General features: G+C 38.2%; 1 protein-coding gene across 9 annotated transcripts in view; it reads left to right on the plus strand.

Moving 5' to 3' along the window:
- Positions 1–14,720, plus strand: part of MECOM (MDS1 and EVI1 complex locus) — a 632,261-nt gene that overhangs the window by 528,740 nt on the left and 88,801 nt on the right. The gene's annotated exons all lie outside the window — the stretch shown is intronic.

The following is a 14,720-nucleotide window of genomic DNA, read 5'->3' on the forward strand; positions in this document are numbered from 1 at the left end:
TGTTCAGGCAAATCAGAATAGAATTCCAAAGAAGTGACCTCTCTAGATATCTGAAGCTCACCTCTTTGAGCCCGGTGTTTTCTATAGCGTTGCCATTAAGGATGCACACTTTTCTAAAACCATTAGTCAAAAAAACCAAATAGCTGATCTTATTGGATCCATGTCCTAAATCAAAGTAAACTGACACTGAGTGACTCTTTTTTAGGGAAAGTGTATAAGCTGTGGCACATAGGCTTAACCTCTGTGCCACTAAAATTAAAGGCAATTTTCATACACTTGGGTGTTCTCAGCTAGATCCCAGTACTTGAGTTGTCTGATAATGTCCCTCCAGGTGGGGACTCGCAACTTGCTTCACTCCTTTAAATAAGCTGAATCTCTAATATTTTTCTAAGTGTGGACCATGGGCAATAGGCATTAAAATCTTCAATACTATTTACAGTGCAGATTTCAGTACCCAGATCTACTGATTAAGAATCTGAGCATGAGGCCCAAGAGCCTGCTTAATATAATGGCAAGCACCCTGAAGTTGAGAACCACTGCGGCCTGATGGGCTCTTTGTGTCCCTGGGTTCATCACTCCAGTGTCCAGCTTCTTGTCAGTTCCATGAGCAGGATCATTGCTATCTGCTCCCAGGGGATTTAGAGATGGTCCTTTGAAGAAAGTGGGACTTAAAGTGCTAGGCAGTCATTAAAGTATGCAGACATTCAATAATAGCAGTTAGCCTTGGCAGCTCTATTTTATATTACTCTCTGCCAAATGCCTTTCAGGCAGTGACTTTCTGTGGTAATTAATTGTAAGCCTAACAGATTCGTGACTGTTTAGACTCAGTTCAAGTAGCTCTCATGCCTGTTCAAGCGATTCCTCTTCCCACCCTTCTTCACCTTGTTGTTTACTGTAGATTTGCATTCTCATCTCCAAATGTATAGTTTTCTGAGATCCTTCTCTGAGCAGGAACTCTACGTATGTCTGAGTCTTTTATTCTCATAACAACTTGCAAAGAAGATGGTATTAGTCCCATTGTACAGATGAGAAAGCTGAGGCTTGACTAGCTTAATTAACATGTCCAAGGTCACAGAACCAGGGAGTCAGAACTGGGGTTTGAACCCAGGTCCAGCTGACTGTATAATCCTGCGTTTTTCCATTATGCTGGGCTGCTTCCTCTCATTTTGCTTCTTCCCTGTTGGGTGCAGGTATAGCTCCATCTTATGCAGAACCCCTGGCAACGCTGCCACCAAGCCTGTTTCTGTGGCACTTTTGGACTCCTCACCTTAAAAAGTTACACCTTTGGTAAGAGCAGGTAAATGGTATCGCATAACCATTGAGGAATTATTTTTAATAATAGTTTCTTTTACTAATCTTACTAACCTAATAACTGAATCTAATCTGTTAACATCTGAAGTCAAGGAACGCCGTTTCCCCCTAATACCATGGCTGATTTTTTAGTCAGTGCTAACAAGTAGAACTTTCTACAGTGGTGGAAACGTTCCAGATCTGTGTTTTCCGATAGAGTAGCTACTAGCTACATGTGACTGTTATTCACTTAAAATATGGCTAGTATGACGGAGGAACTGAATTTTCCATTTCAGAAATTATTTATATTTTAATTTAAGCAGCTACATGTGGCTAGTGACAACCATATTGGACAGATTGTGTGGGAGGACAATAAGGCTGAGTGCTTGAACGTTTGGTTCTAGAACCAAACAGCCTGGCTCACTAGCCTGTGCAACCTTGTGCAAGTTACTTGACATCTCTGTTTTTCACTTCCTTGAATATAAAATGGCAATAATATTAGTATGTACCTTAACTATTAGTTGTGAGGATTAAATGAGCGGTTTTAGGTAAGGAGTCCCTTGGTGGCTCAAACAGTAAACACTTGATTACTAACCAAAAGGTTGCTGGTTCGACTGCACAGGCACTCGGAAGAAAGGCCTGGTGATCTGCTTACAAAATGTTGTAGCCTTGAAAACCCTATGAAGCAGTTTTACTCTGCACGCATGGGGTTGCCATGAGTCGGAATTGACTTGACTGCAACTGTTTTGTTGTTGCCGTTGTTGTTTTTTTAAATGTAAAAATACTTTGCGTAATGCCTAGGGCATAGTAAGGGCCCAAAAATGTTGGTAGCTGTTTTAACCATTGCTGTTATTAGCACCAAATTCAGAAATAATTTGATAAAGTTGCTTGCTTTCTTTATGATGTGAAATCTTTGCTTAGAAGTTTTGATAACATCGCAGCTGATTAATAAATATTTTTTGGATTCATTTTTGAAGTCTCTCTGATTTAAGACTTTTCAATGCATGGGGCTGACGTATATACATAGAGAGGATGTTGGAGAGGGTCTCAGAAAATGCAGTAGAAAAGTGCAGTTCTGTTGGCAAAGATGGAACAAGAAGTAAAGGAAATGAAGAGGCTCCAATACTTACAAAGAAAAAAATCCTATCAACTCTTCTCCCATGTGACTCAAATATTCATAATCTTGAAAAGTCCATCTAAAGTTTAAGATATGTGAGGAGGTGATCAAGAGAGGTGGTGTTTTATTAGGACACATAATAGATAGGAAACCCTCCTCATTAGGCATATCTTAAGGAGCCCTGGTGTTACAATGGTTAAGCGTCCAGCTGCTAAGTGAAAGGTCCATGGTTAGAACCCACAAGCTGCTCTGCAGGAGAATGATGTGGCAGTCTGCTGCTGTAAAGACTGAAACAAAACAAAACAAAAAACCCAACCCCACTGCCATCAAGTTGATTTTAACTCATAGCAACTCTATAGGATGCAGAAAACTGCCCTATAGGATTTCCAAGGCTGGTTATGCAGTGGTTAAGAGATCAGCCATTAACCAAATAGTTAGCAGTTCAAGTCCACTAGGCCCTCCTTGGAAGCCCTATGGGGCAGTTCTACTCTGTCTGATAGGGTAGCTATGAGTTGAAATCAACTCGACAGCAATGGGTTTCGTTTTTTTTTGTTTGGAATCTTTGTGGTAGCAGAATGCCACACCTTTTTCCTGTGGAGCAGCTGGTGGTTTCGAACTGCTGGCCTTTTGGTTAGCAGTCTAGTGCTTTAACCGCTGCACTACGGTGCTCCTCTGTAAAGATTACAACTTTGGAAACCTTATGGGACAGACAGAGTTCTACTGTGTCCTGTAGGTTTGCTGTGAGTTGGAATCAACTTAAGGGCAACAGGGTTTAGGCATATTATCAATCTATCTTTGTGATTTTCGTTAGTCAGTCAGCATATAAATAATAATAAAAAAAACCCACTGCCGTCAAGTCAATTCTGACTCATAGCGACCCTATAGGAGAGAGTAGAACTACCCCATAGAGTTTCCAAGGACCGCCTGGTGGATTTGAATAATGTGTGCATTGAAATAACCACACACACCTAAATAGACTTGCACACCACACATAGTGTATATGTACATGTGTGTTTGTGTGTATGTATATATATTACTATTGACATCCAAATTAGATAGTATAAAGTTTTCATCTAGTGCCAACTAAGTCTAGCCACAATAAATTAAAAATTTGAACTATCTTGGCATGCCTTAGCTTATAAAGACCTCGCAAATGACTTACACAAATATTTTTCCTAAATAGAAATCATATTGGACCTGAGGTTTAAAGTACTGTGGATAGGAAAGAGAGGTAAATAATTGCCTTTTTACTTTGTGATCATATTATAAATGTCAGACAATGGAAAAACTAATAAAATTAGAAAGAAATTCCAAAAGTAAAACAAAATAAAACCCAAAACCAAACCTGTTGCCGTCGAGTTGATTCTGACTCCTAGTGACCCTATAGGAGAGAGTAGAACTGCCCGAGAGGGTTTCCAAGGAGAGCCTGGTGGATTTGAACTGCTAACCTTTTTGGTTAGCAGCTGTAGCGCTTAACCGCTACTTTACTAGGGTTTCCAAAAACAAAATACTGGCTCACAAATAGTCTTTCTTCTTCATCTACATTGCAGGTTAATGTTGAATGCATTACCAATGAGTTATTTTAACAGAGAATGACTGAAGCTGCTTGGCTTAGGCTGAGCTGCAGGTCTGGGGTAGAAGTGGGGATGTTAGAGGGTGGGACTCAAGAGACACCACACTGATGATGAGAGCTTATGGCTGCTTGGTTGACAGCTAAAAAGGAAAGACCAACTGCCTGACTGAAGGAAATACAGTTGGTTCTTTTATTGAGTTGAATTTGAAGAACTTTTTGAGGGAAAGGGAACTGAGGTATTTCTGAAGGGTTTTGTTTATCACAGTTGCCGGTCTATACCTTTATTAACTGTTACAGGCTACCAAGCATAGACGTTTGTCAGTTTACTATGAAGTAATTCTCTCCTTTTAAAAACTTTCACTGGCGTGATTTTGAGATGGCCCTTTCGTTACAGCCTTGTTTAATTGTTGACTTTGTGTTGATTTTATTATCCAAGCGGACCCCACCTATTGTTTCAGAGGTCAACGAGCTTTTTCATTGCATTTCATCTGAACTGTAGCCCCTGATCAGCCACACTCTCTTCTTAGGCAAACATTCTACAGCAGCTGGGTTGGAAACTATCATTCCACACATCACAGCAAATCTCTGACAACTTGGGTTTAATTATTCCCTGTTGACTGGCTCTGCCATTACTAAAATTTCTTTTAACGCACCGGCATGGAGAGTGGAAGTATAGGGTTTCTTAGCTCTCAGCACAATAGCTTTTGCATTAATATCTCATGGTTTATTTCATAGAGCAAAAGCCTATTTGTGGTCTCTAACATTTGTTTAAGCATAAATTGCAAAGAAAGTCATGGGTGACACAATATCACTACGTAGAGTGAAAAGAAAGACTATGAATAGGCTTATATTTTCTGAAAAAGAGTGAATTCCCCTTAAAATATTTAAGTTGATGTCAAAGTGATTTTAATCACCCTTTTGTTTTCCTTAATTTTTAGAACACGTTTATGTTTTATTACTCTGCCAAATAAATAATGTGGGCATAATATATCCCAAACCGAACTTTTAATGAGGTTTAAAAGCTGTAATTTCATGATTAATAGTGCCTAATATATAAATGCCCCATGAAGCTTTGTGTGGCAAGAGATGTTTGGTGTTTCTAAAGGTTAGCAACCTCACAAAAGGAACCTTTCAGTGATTGTTTCCAATGAGGTTTGTAGTCTTAAGAATTATGAGAAGAACAATAAAACTTGGAGCTGGATATATAGAATAACATATCCTGGGATTTATCACTACCTAGAAATTATAATGCAGGGGGAAAGAGCTGAGCAATTTATGTTTAAAAAACTCATTTTGAAATATCAAACATGAGAGAACCTAGCATGCGGGCGTTATTGCTATAAAAATAACGGGTGGCTAGTGAACCTTACTTTAGCTTGCAAACATCCCCTGATTCCACTAAATGCATGGCCAGAGCCTTCTGCTTCTTTGCTGGCCATACACTGTTCTCCTCCAAGTTTCCGGCTCACGCCTGTACAACCACTGAAACAAGTAAGGTTGCCTCTGAAAACTACCTCTGAAGAACTTTCCTGATGCTGATGGCTTGACTCTGCTCTATTTGTAGGATAAGACACATTGCCAAGTTCACAAGTAATCTTTTAAAAACCCAAATCTGATGTGTTGCTCCTCTGCCAAAACCCTCCAGAAGTTCCTCATTGCATTTAGGATAAAATTCAAAATTCACATCATCACTTACGAGCCCTCCTCCATCATCTGGTTCCTACGACTTCCTCAACCTACCGCCTCTCTTCATTCTTGAGCCATATGGTCTTCTGTCAGTTTCTTATACTTACCAGTGGGCTCCCATACATTTCATTCATTCATTCATTCAGTATATATTGAACACTGACTGTGCCAGGCACCATGCTGATTGCTAAGAGCTATGTCGAAGAATAAAACAGACATTGTCTGACCCTCCTAAAGTTTATAAATGTGTGGGGAAGGCAGAAATGGAACAAATAACTGTAAGAGCTGTTCTTTCTCTGACTGTTTTGTTCTTGCACATAGCTACTTCATTCTTATATTTCACATTTCATACTAAGTAACTTTTCCTGAGAAAGACTTCGCTGCTCCCTCCTTTGAGCTAGAGCCTCTAGATTATATGCTAAAGAAATAAAACTGAACCATATTAACAGAAATTAGACTTGAAGACTTTGTAAAATTTCAGCTTGGTTCTGTGTCTTCTGAGTTCATCTAGAGTCCTTGTTGGTCATTTTCACTTACTTAGTGACAGTTAGCTCCTGTGGTTTAAGCCCATACAGAGATGTTTGGGTGAGGGGCTGGCAAAAAAAGCAGAGAAGAATCTCTGAAAGGGTTAAGAGTCATCTGTTGAGTAAATACCCATCTCAAATTCCTTACTCTCATATAGAATTTGGTCTTTATTCAAACACTGTAAAATGAGGATAGAGAGATAGGAGAGCCTAGAGCATGGAACTCTAGAACCAGACCCCTTGGATTCAAACCCAGACTCTGCCGCTGAAACCTCTCTCAGTTCCTTCACATTAAGAGCTCAGCTGCTAAATGAAAGGTTGGAGGTTGGAGTACACCTAGAGGTACTTTGAAAGGAATGCCTGATGATTACTTCCAAAAAATCAGCCACTGAAAACCCAATGGAGCACAGTTCTACTCTGATACACATGGGGTCACCATGAGTCGAATTTGACTCGATGGCAACTGGTTTGTTTTTTTTGTTTTGTTTTTGTTTTTTACTTCTTCAGTCTGCTGGGAGAATTACATGAGAAAATATAAAGTCATCAGAACATGCCTAGCATATTCTAAGTGTGGGCTTTTATTGCTATTTTCATGTGATCATTGTTGTTGTTAGGTGCCATCAAGTCGATTCCAGCTCATAGAGACCCCATGTGACAGAGTAGAACTGTCCTATAGGGTTTTCTAGGCTGTAATCTTTAGCAGAGCAGATCACTAGGTCTTCCTTCCATAGTCATTAGGTGGATTCAAACCACCAACCGTTTGGTTAGCAGCCGAATGCTTAACTGTTGTGCCACCAGGGCTCCTTTTTCATATTATGGATGGGAAAAAGCTCGGAGAAGCTAGGTAACTTTCAAAGATCATACAGCCAGAGAGCAACAGAGTCAGGGTTTGAACACAGGTCTGTTTGATTTCAGATTCTGGGGTCTATTCTCTATACCAGAGCAGGTAAATGTCCACCCAGCGAGTGAAGATGACCCAAGAGGCACTCAGTAGTTACCAGAAGAGATAGAGTCCACTTCTAAAAGCCTAAGTTTAAGAAGTTGTATTCAAGCCTGGTTTCTGTGAATAAAGTTGTACTTGATTCTTTAAGTAATGAGGAGCAGTGATCATTTGAGTAATGTTGCAGATGGCTGCATAAATCCCTGAGAAGGAGCATATTCTCCTGTTTAATTTTTTTAAAAGGCTACATGTCAGGTTGAGAAGGGAAGATAAGAAAGGAATGACTCTGTCTTTTGCTGATAAATTGCCTTCTTTAAATACACCTTCAGTTGGACACCATTCCATATAATCTCAACCCTAGTGCCTTTCTTTGGCAGGTACAAGGAGTCATGGTTTAATAGAAGAAAAAAAAAAAGAGAGAAACCTGCATCCACCTGATATGGATAAAGTATGTCTTTTAAAAATTGTCCATAATTGAAGTATTGTTGATGTCCGATAACTTAGGCTTAAAGTTATTGAGTCTGGATGTTCCTTTTTACAAAGATGTTTTCACTCAAGATTTTTTCTTGCATTTGTGTCCTAACTTCCCAATTACTATTTTCTATCTGTTCTTTGCTATAGTCCAGAGTAACTACAAAGGAAACTTCTATCATTCTGATGTCATGTATCCGCTCCTTTCCATTATACTAATAATGTGTCAACAGTGCTTGAAGAAAATGCTTAGCAGTAACACCACCACTTATTAGTTCAAAGTTTACTTCCACTTTAACTGAGCATCTAATATGAGCCAGGGACAAACGTGTACAAGACATTTTTCCTGTTCTTGACAAAACTTTGTAGTTTAGTGGTAAAATACATATAGATACTTTTAAGAAAATATGATATGGTTGATTTACAGTTACGGGGCTGCTGGAGCACAGCAAAATGCAACCCACTGAGAATTTGGGATTTTACTGCCCATTCCTGGAGATGAAGGCTTTGAAATTATGAACATGTGTTATCCAGGTAAATAAAGGGTGTGTGGGGCAAAAAGGGACCTGGCGAAACAAAGGGTGAGAGCTGAATGACCAGGGTGAATATAAGGATTTACAATCTGGTCAGTGTGAAATAGGTTAGTAAGAGGACATCAGTTTGACATGGCTGGTGGAGGAGAGTGTCTCACTAAGGTCCTTGGTCTTTGGATTGTCAGTGATAGAAAATCATCGAAGGACTTTTGAAGAGAATTAACATGGTTTGATTTTAACCCAGGTAGACCACTCTGGCTGCATTTGGCAGAATGGTCTAATCAAGTCTGTAGCCAAGGGTGCCAGTGTGGAAATTAAAGTGGGAGAAGACTAGCAACGATGAGAAGCAACTAGTATAAGAAATGTTTAGGAAATGCAATTGAAGAGGCTTTGGGATTGCCTGGATTTGGGAACTGAGACACGAGTCTAAGATAGTGCAAACCAGAAAAAGAGTGTGAACATAAAATGCTTTTCAGTCAGCCACACTGAAATTGAGACGTCTTTGGTACAATGGTAATGGGTTTTGGTGCAATGGGATATTCCAGTCTGAGCTCAGAGCGGAGCTTATGGTTAGAGATATTGTCAGGGAGTTGCCAGCACAGAAAGGGAAGGGAAATTAAGGCTTTGAGAGTGGTTGGAGGTGGCCCGATTTGGCATGTTAAAGGGAGAATTGGGCTGAGGACAAAATCCTTGGGAAAACCCAGCATTTACCCAGCAAGTGGACAAAATGACTCCAGTGAAGGATCCTTTTCAGATGAATAGAAAGTGAACCAGGAGAGGGTGGGTCATGAATGCCAAAGACCTCAAGAAGGAGGAAGTTGTTATCAGTGTTAAAAGTAATTCCACATCTATGTTTGTTCCCACACTCATTTTTAACTGCATTTACTAATGGTGGAAACAGGTATGACAAGAATAGGGCCAAAATGAAAAGATACACTCTCTCCTAATGATAAAATATGAAAGACAACAATTTTATGAAACTATAATAATTACAACAATCTTCGAATTTATAATTATGTAGCATTTAAAAAAATGCCCTCATATTCGGTATCACTTGATTTTTACATGAACCCAATAAGGTAAATATTGAGACTAGATTTCCCCAATCTTCCAGACTTGGAAGCCAATGCACAGACAGGCTAAGTGACTTGGCAAGACTGGCTGCTGGTGAGCTGTAGGCCTTGGACAACACAACGATCTGTGCCTTCATGATTGCATGTTAAGAATCCAAACACAACTAGGAATATTATATATTCCTTTATACTATGAACTCAAATCCTCACATCCATTCTTGAGGCTTATTACTAATCATTATCATTCAAAATCCTTAACTTCAGAAATTTGGGATCATCAGAATACCAATGACCATATTTATATAATCTCTTCCTGTTCTATCTTTTTATATCCATAGAAAGAAATTGGGAGTCACTATTTGTTCTTTCTGACATTTGGGGGATAATTTCTAGAAGCTTAGGCCTTTAATTTACCTCCAAAGTACCTGTCAAAAAAAACCAAACCCATTGCCATCGAGTCGATTCTGACTCATAGCCACTCTATAGGACAGAGTAGAAGTGCCCCATAGAGTTTCTGAGGAGCGCCTGGTGGATTTGAACTGCCAAACTTTTGGTTTGGCAACCATAGCGCTTTAACCACTATGCCACCAGGGTTTGCAAAGTACCTGTAGAAGCATATAAAATCCACACCACATGGAAAGAAGAGGGGAAATGATATTTGCCAGGACTTTGTAGAATATTGAGAAACATTATCTGGGGTAAAGTAGATAATTATACGTACAAGATAAATGAGAAAATTAAGTCCATGTCATCAGTCATCAGAGGTGGCATCATTACATTACTTTATACAAGATACCTGCCATTTCAGTTTTTAAACATGAATAGTGTTTCTCTCATGTTAAATCACGAGCAGACATATTTTTTACCAAATTTTTGTATTTAGTAAAAACTTTATAGCACCTAGAAAAAGGGAGAGTCCCTCTTGTCTCTCATTCCTCAATTCTCCCCGTGCCGGTATTGCCTGGTAGACAGGCCACTCCCTTATTTTCACAGGTTTCACATGCTTCCTCTCTCCTGTGCCCCGCTTTGGATGAGGCCCGTTGAATGCTAGTTTAATTTCCTATTGCTCATTCTGGAATGACCTGATGTTCCTTTAGTATTTATGTTTCCTCTCTTGGGAACTTTCTCTTTTTCTGGAATCGGTCCCCTATCTTCCCCTGAGAAAACTAATGCCAATAGTTCTGCCCTCCCCACCCCTCCATCTATACCTCAAATTTTGCTCTAGTACTTTATCCAGGCCACTTTCTCTGTGTGCCTTAATGGAATTTTCCATCTACAATAGTTGAGGAATACCTTCTTATCCCTGATATTATGAAATTTTCATCATTTCCTCCCCCTGCTTTAGAGCAATATGTAGTGTTCAACAAACATTTATCAAATAATTTATTATAATCATTTAGTTCATTTAATTTTATTTTGCATCAATTTCCAAATACATCTTAAAGACTATTACAATTTTACATTACTCATTTTAAAGGGTTACAATGGCTGTGATATAAAATGTTAAAATATTCATTAACTATCATAAAACTCTTTCAAACTTATATCAAACGTATATTGGGTACCTACTATGTACAAACCACTGGACTGTTCATTAAAAGAGATATAAAAATAAGAAGAGCCCTGTCTCTAAGGAGAATAAAGTCTAATAGGGGACTCAGGATGAAAGAGAAATCTCATAATCTATCTCACGTATTATTGGTTATTAATAGATTTCTTCAGGAGAATCAAAGCAATTTTATTCATTCTTATATACCCATCAAACATTTCTACCTAATGGGAAAAAAATAGAATTTTATTTATAATGCCTTCTTTCTCCAAACCTTCACCATGTTTCTTCTTTTTTTTTTAAATCAGGATATTTTCTGGTAGAAAATTAAAAATTAGCATGTTTTAATTACATTCTGTACCTGTGTTTTTAGAAAAGAGACACAATCTTAAAATAATGCAAGGAATTTGCAAGCATGCAGTGACATAAGAACAAAAAGAAATTTGAGGAGTGCATTTTGAAAACTTCATTCTAATTGAACAACATCGAAAGCAAAATATTCATTTTGGAGTTTTATTGTATGAATTTGGGAAACCATTCTGTAATTTACTAATGTAAGACTGCCCATTGGATTTAGAACTTGTAGTCTTATCATAAGGAGCCCTGGTGGTGTGATGGTTGCTCAGCTGCTAACGGTCAGTGGTTGAACCCACCAACCACTCAGTGGGAGAAAAGACCTGGCGATCTGCTTCCATAAAGATTAAAAAAAAATAGCCTAGGAAACCCTGTGGGCCAGTTCTACTCTGTCCTATAGGGTTGCTGTGAGTTGGAATGGACAGACTAGCACACAAGTCTCAGAATGGAGAACCAGAGTCTACAATGTTGAATATTCCTTTTTGGAGAAGGACATTATGGATAAAACTTGAAACATACCTGTAAGTTTATTAAAAATGTGTTAATATAATGAGTTTGATTTTTCCTATCTAGCTGCCAGGTTCCACAACGTACCCTTCTTCAATAATGTGAGAGGGAAAAGGTCCCCAACTGTTACTTTCATTTTAGGGGAAATTCTCCCACTCCTAGACAGATTAATGTGAGGATTCCCTGTAAAGCTTTGTGGTATGTTGGCCTCTGATCCTAGGATCAGAGAAGCTGGCTCAAAATATAGAACAGAAAAATCACCATAACTGTAGCCAATTTCTCCTCTGCCAATGGGACACCATTTTTTTTTTGGCCAAGTTTATATTTTTGGCAGCCACAAAAATGTGCACACATTTGAGCTGTGGCTTCATCTGACTTGGTACAATTAAGCACCGTAGGAAACAATACAATGTGAGCGTTGCTTCTGCGAGAACAAAGAGGCTGAGTGTTTATTTTTAAGGTCTGAGTTGGAACTGGCGATTTTAATGACTAAAATAGACTTCTAAATCAACAGAGGTAAAAGCGGAGGGGCTCTATCAGCAGAGAGTTCGCTGCGCTAGGCACGTATATGAAATAGCTTTTGTGGTAGTCTGAGGATTTCATTTCCAGTATGAGCTACATAAATGGCTAAATATAATTTGCCTAAAATATTACTTCATTGGGCCAGTAGGAAGATATCATCTTGGCCTTTGTATTTGGCTGGCTGACATTTTCTTCTTTCCCATGAAAAAATAGTAGAACTGCCCTCGTAGAGAATTGAATAGGACAGAGTATCGTGCTGCCCCTTTCTGTTTATTAAGATAAACGTCCGATAAGATGGTTAAGCAGGAAGTTGGAATAGTTCAGGGAAACTGAAGACTACCTCTTGCTCTCACTATCTGGGACATATTATTTTGTGTTCTGGAGTTCTATTTGAAGTGTTTTCTTAAAGTACAAGATGTACTGAGTTTTGGAATGATACTTTAGGCTCCTTTTCTGGGGGTACTGAATAAGTGTGAAACAAATAATGTCAATATTTCTATTAGTATTAACACTCTGAGGTCAGAGCAAACATTTAGTAATATGAGAAGAAGTATGCCACTTAGGTTCTGGAGTGTTTGCAAAGAGCATAACAGGACACATTTGGAAGTGAAATCACCATCATTTCATTTATAAATAACTTTTCTAGCATATTGATTATTTGAGTCCAAGTTAGTAAGAGGATGACAACTTATTTTGCTAACTCCAGGCATTGATTTTCTTATCGTAGTTTCAAGTCTTTCTTCTCCTTGGTGTGTCGTACTCAGGAAATGATGTCACCTGTGTCCAGGATAAGAGATTAAATATTGTCTTTCTCTTAAGGATCACATATAATAATGTTTTCTCCTACATTAAATGATAGAACAGAAAACAAATTCTTCTTGAAAGCTATTTTCCTCGGCTAAAGCACTTTGTTAAATTTAATTTGGTCTGTGCTTATGGAGTGAACTCAGGCTAGATGAAGGGGATACATTACCTATAATTTTTTAAAGAGTAGAAACCAAAATCAGGAGCAAAAATATAATTTTCTTTATTCTTATCCACATGGTAATTTTTTTCTATTAGCAATATGTCTCAATGTAATGCAGATAGATTTTATTTTTAATAATCTATTCTAAGTCATAAATATGTTGCTTTTAGTCTTTCCTTTTGACTTTTTGTATATGTTAAAGAAGTTACCTCTTTATATGAGAATTTAGGTTTTTTTCTAGTACTCCAGTTATTTTGTGTGACTTGCCAATTGTCTGGTTCCAGTTAGAAGAACGCCTTCAGTGAAAGCCAATGCGTTATTTTCTTCTTCAGAGCCTAGCCTGACTGTAAGGTTTATATACCGAGAATCTGACAGAGTGGACTGGTGAGGTCTCACCAACAGTTTTATACAGAAAAGAAAGATTAGATGTAGGACCAACATAGGACCTTTAAGCTGACGTGGGAAATGAATTTAGAACTTTTTGATTTGCCCATAACCGAGCATAATGTAATCTATGTTAAAAGACATAATTTATCAGGATTTTAATCTAGAAATTGGCAACATTTACCAATTTCACAGCTAAACTTCTTTAACCTAATATCTCTCAGCCAAACCAAAATAAAAAAAATACTATAATAAAGAACCAAGTAGCTTAATTTGAACCAGAATGAAAAAGAAACAGCTAATACTGTAAGGTAGAAAAATTATCAGCATTATCTCCGAGCTCAAAAACTTTTGAACTCAAAAACTTTTTATGATGAGTCTAAAACATGTTTAAAAGTGATCAGATTGTTTAACAATAGAATCTCAGTTATTTTCAAACCATCTTTTTTACCCTACCCATGCTTTTCCTGTGACAGGCAGCTATTAGCTCTTATTTCTTATGGATTTGAGAGACTATTTTAAAGACACCTTCTCCTGGAGTTAGCACATGGGTGGATGGTAACACTAGAAACTGAAGTAGGGAACTGAAAGAATAAGTACTCAAAAGTCATTTAAATGTGTATATTCTGCTGTGTTTTATTAAAAATGGAATTTTTAAACCAATATAAACAACAACAACAACAAAAAAAAACATTACCTTCACGTTGATTCCGACTCGTAGCGACTCTATAGAACAGAGTAGAACTTCCCCATAGAGTTTTCAAGGAGTGCCTGGTGCATTCAAACTGCTGACCTTTTGGTTAGCAGCCGTAGCACTTAACCACTATGCCACCAGGGTTGCCTAAACCAATATATGTATGTGTGTGTGTATAATACTTAAAGAATCAATTTTCGTACATTAGGGTTCCATGACTATGCATAGAAGTACAGATCACATGAATAAAGTAAATTTTAATAATCTAAGAACAAGTTAACTTTTGGGGGGTTGTCATAGTCATCTAGTGCTGCTATAACAGAAATACTACAAGTGGATGGCTTTAACAAGGAGAAGTTTATTCTCTTGTAGCCCAGTAGGCTAGAAGTCTGAATTGAGGACACCAGCTCCAGGGGAAGGCTTTCTCTCTGTGTCAGCTCTGGAGGAAGGTCCTTTTCATCAGTCTTCCCTTGGTCTGGGAGTAGGTCAGCACAGGAACCTCAGGTCCAAAGAGTGTGCTTTGCTCCCAGCACTGC

This window comes from Elephas maximus, chromosome 23 (assembly GCF_024166365.1).
Source record: "Elephas maximus indicus isolate mEleMax1 chromosome 23, mEleMax1 primary haplotype, whole genome shotgun sequence".
Taxonomy (NCBI): Eukaryota; Metazoa; Chordata; class Mammalia; order Proboscidea; family Elephantidae; genus Elephas; species Elephas maximus.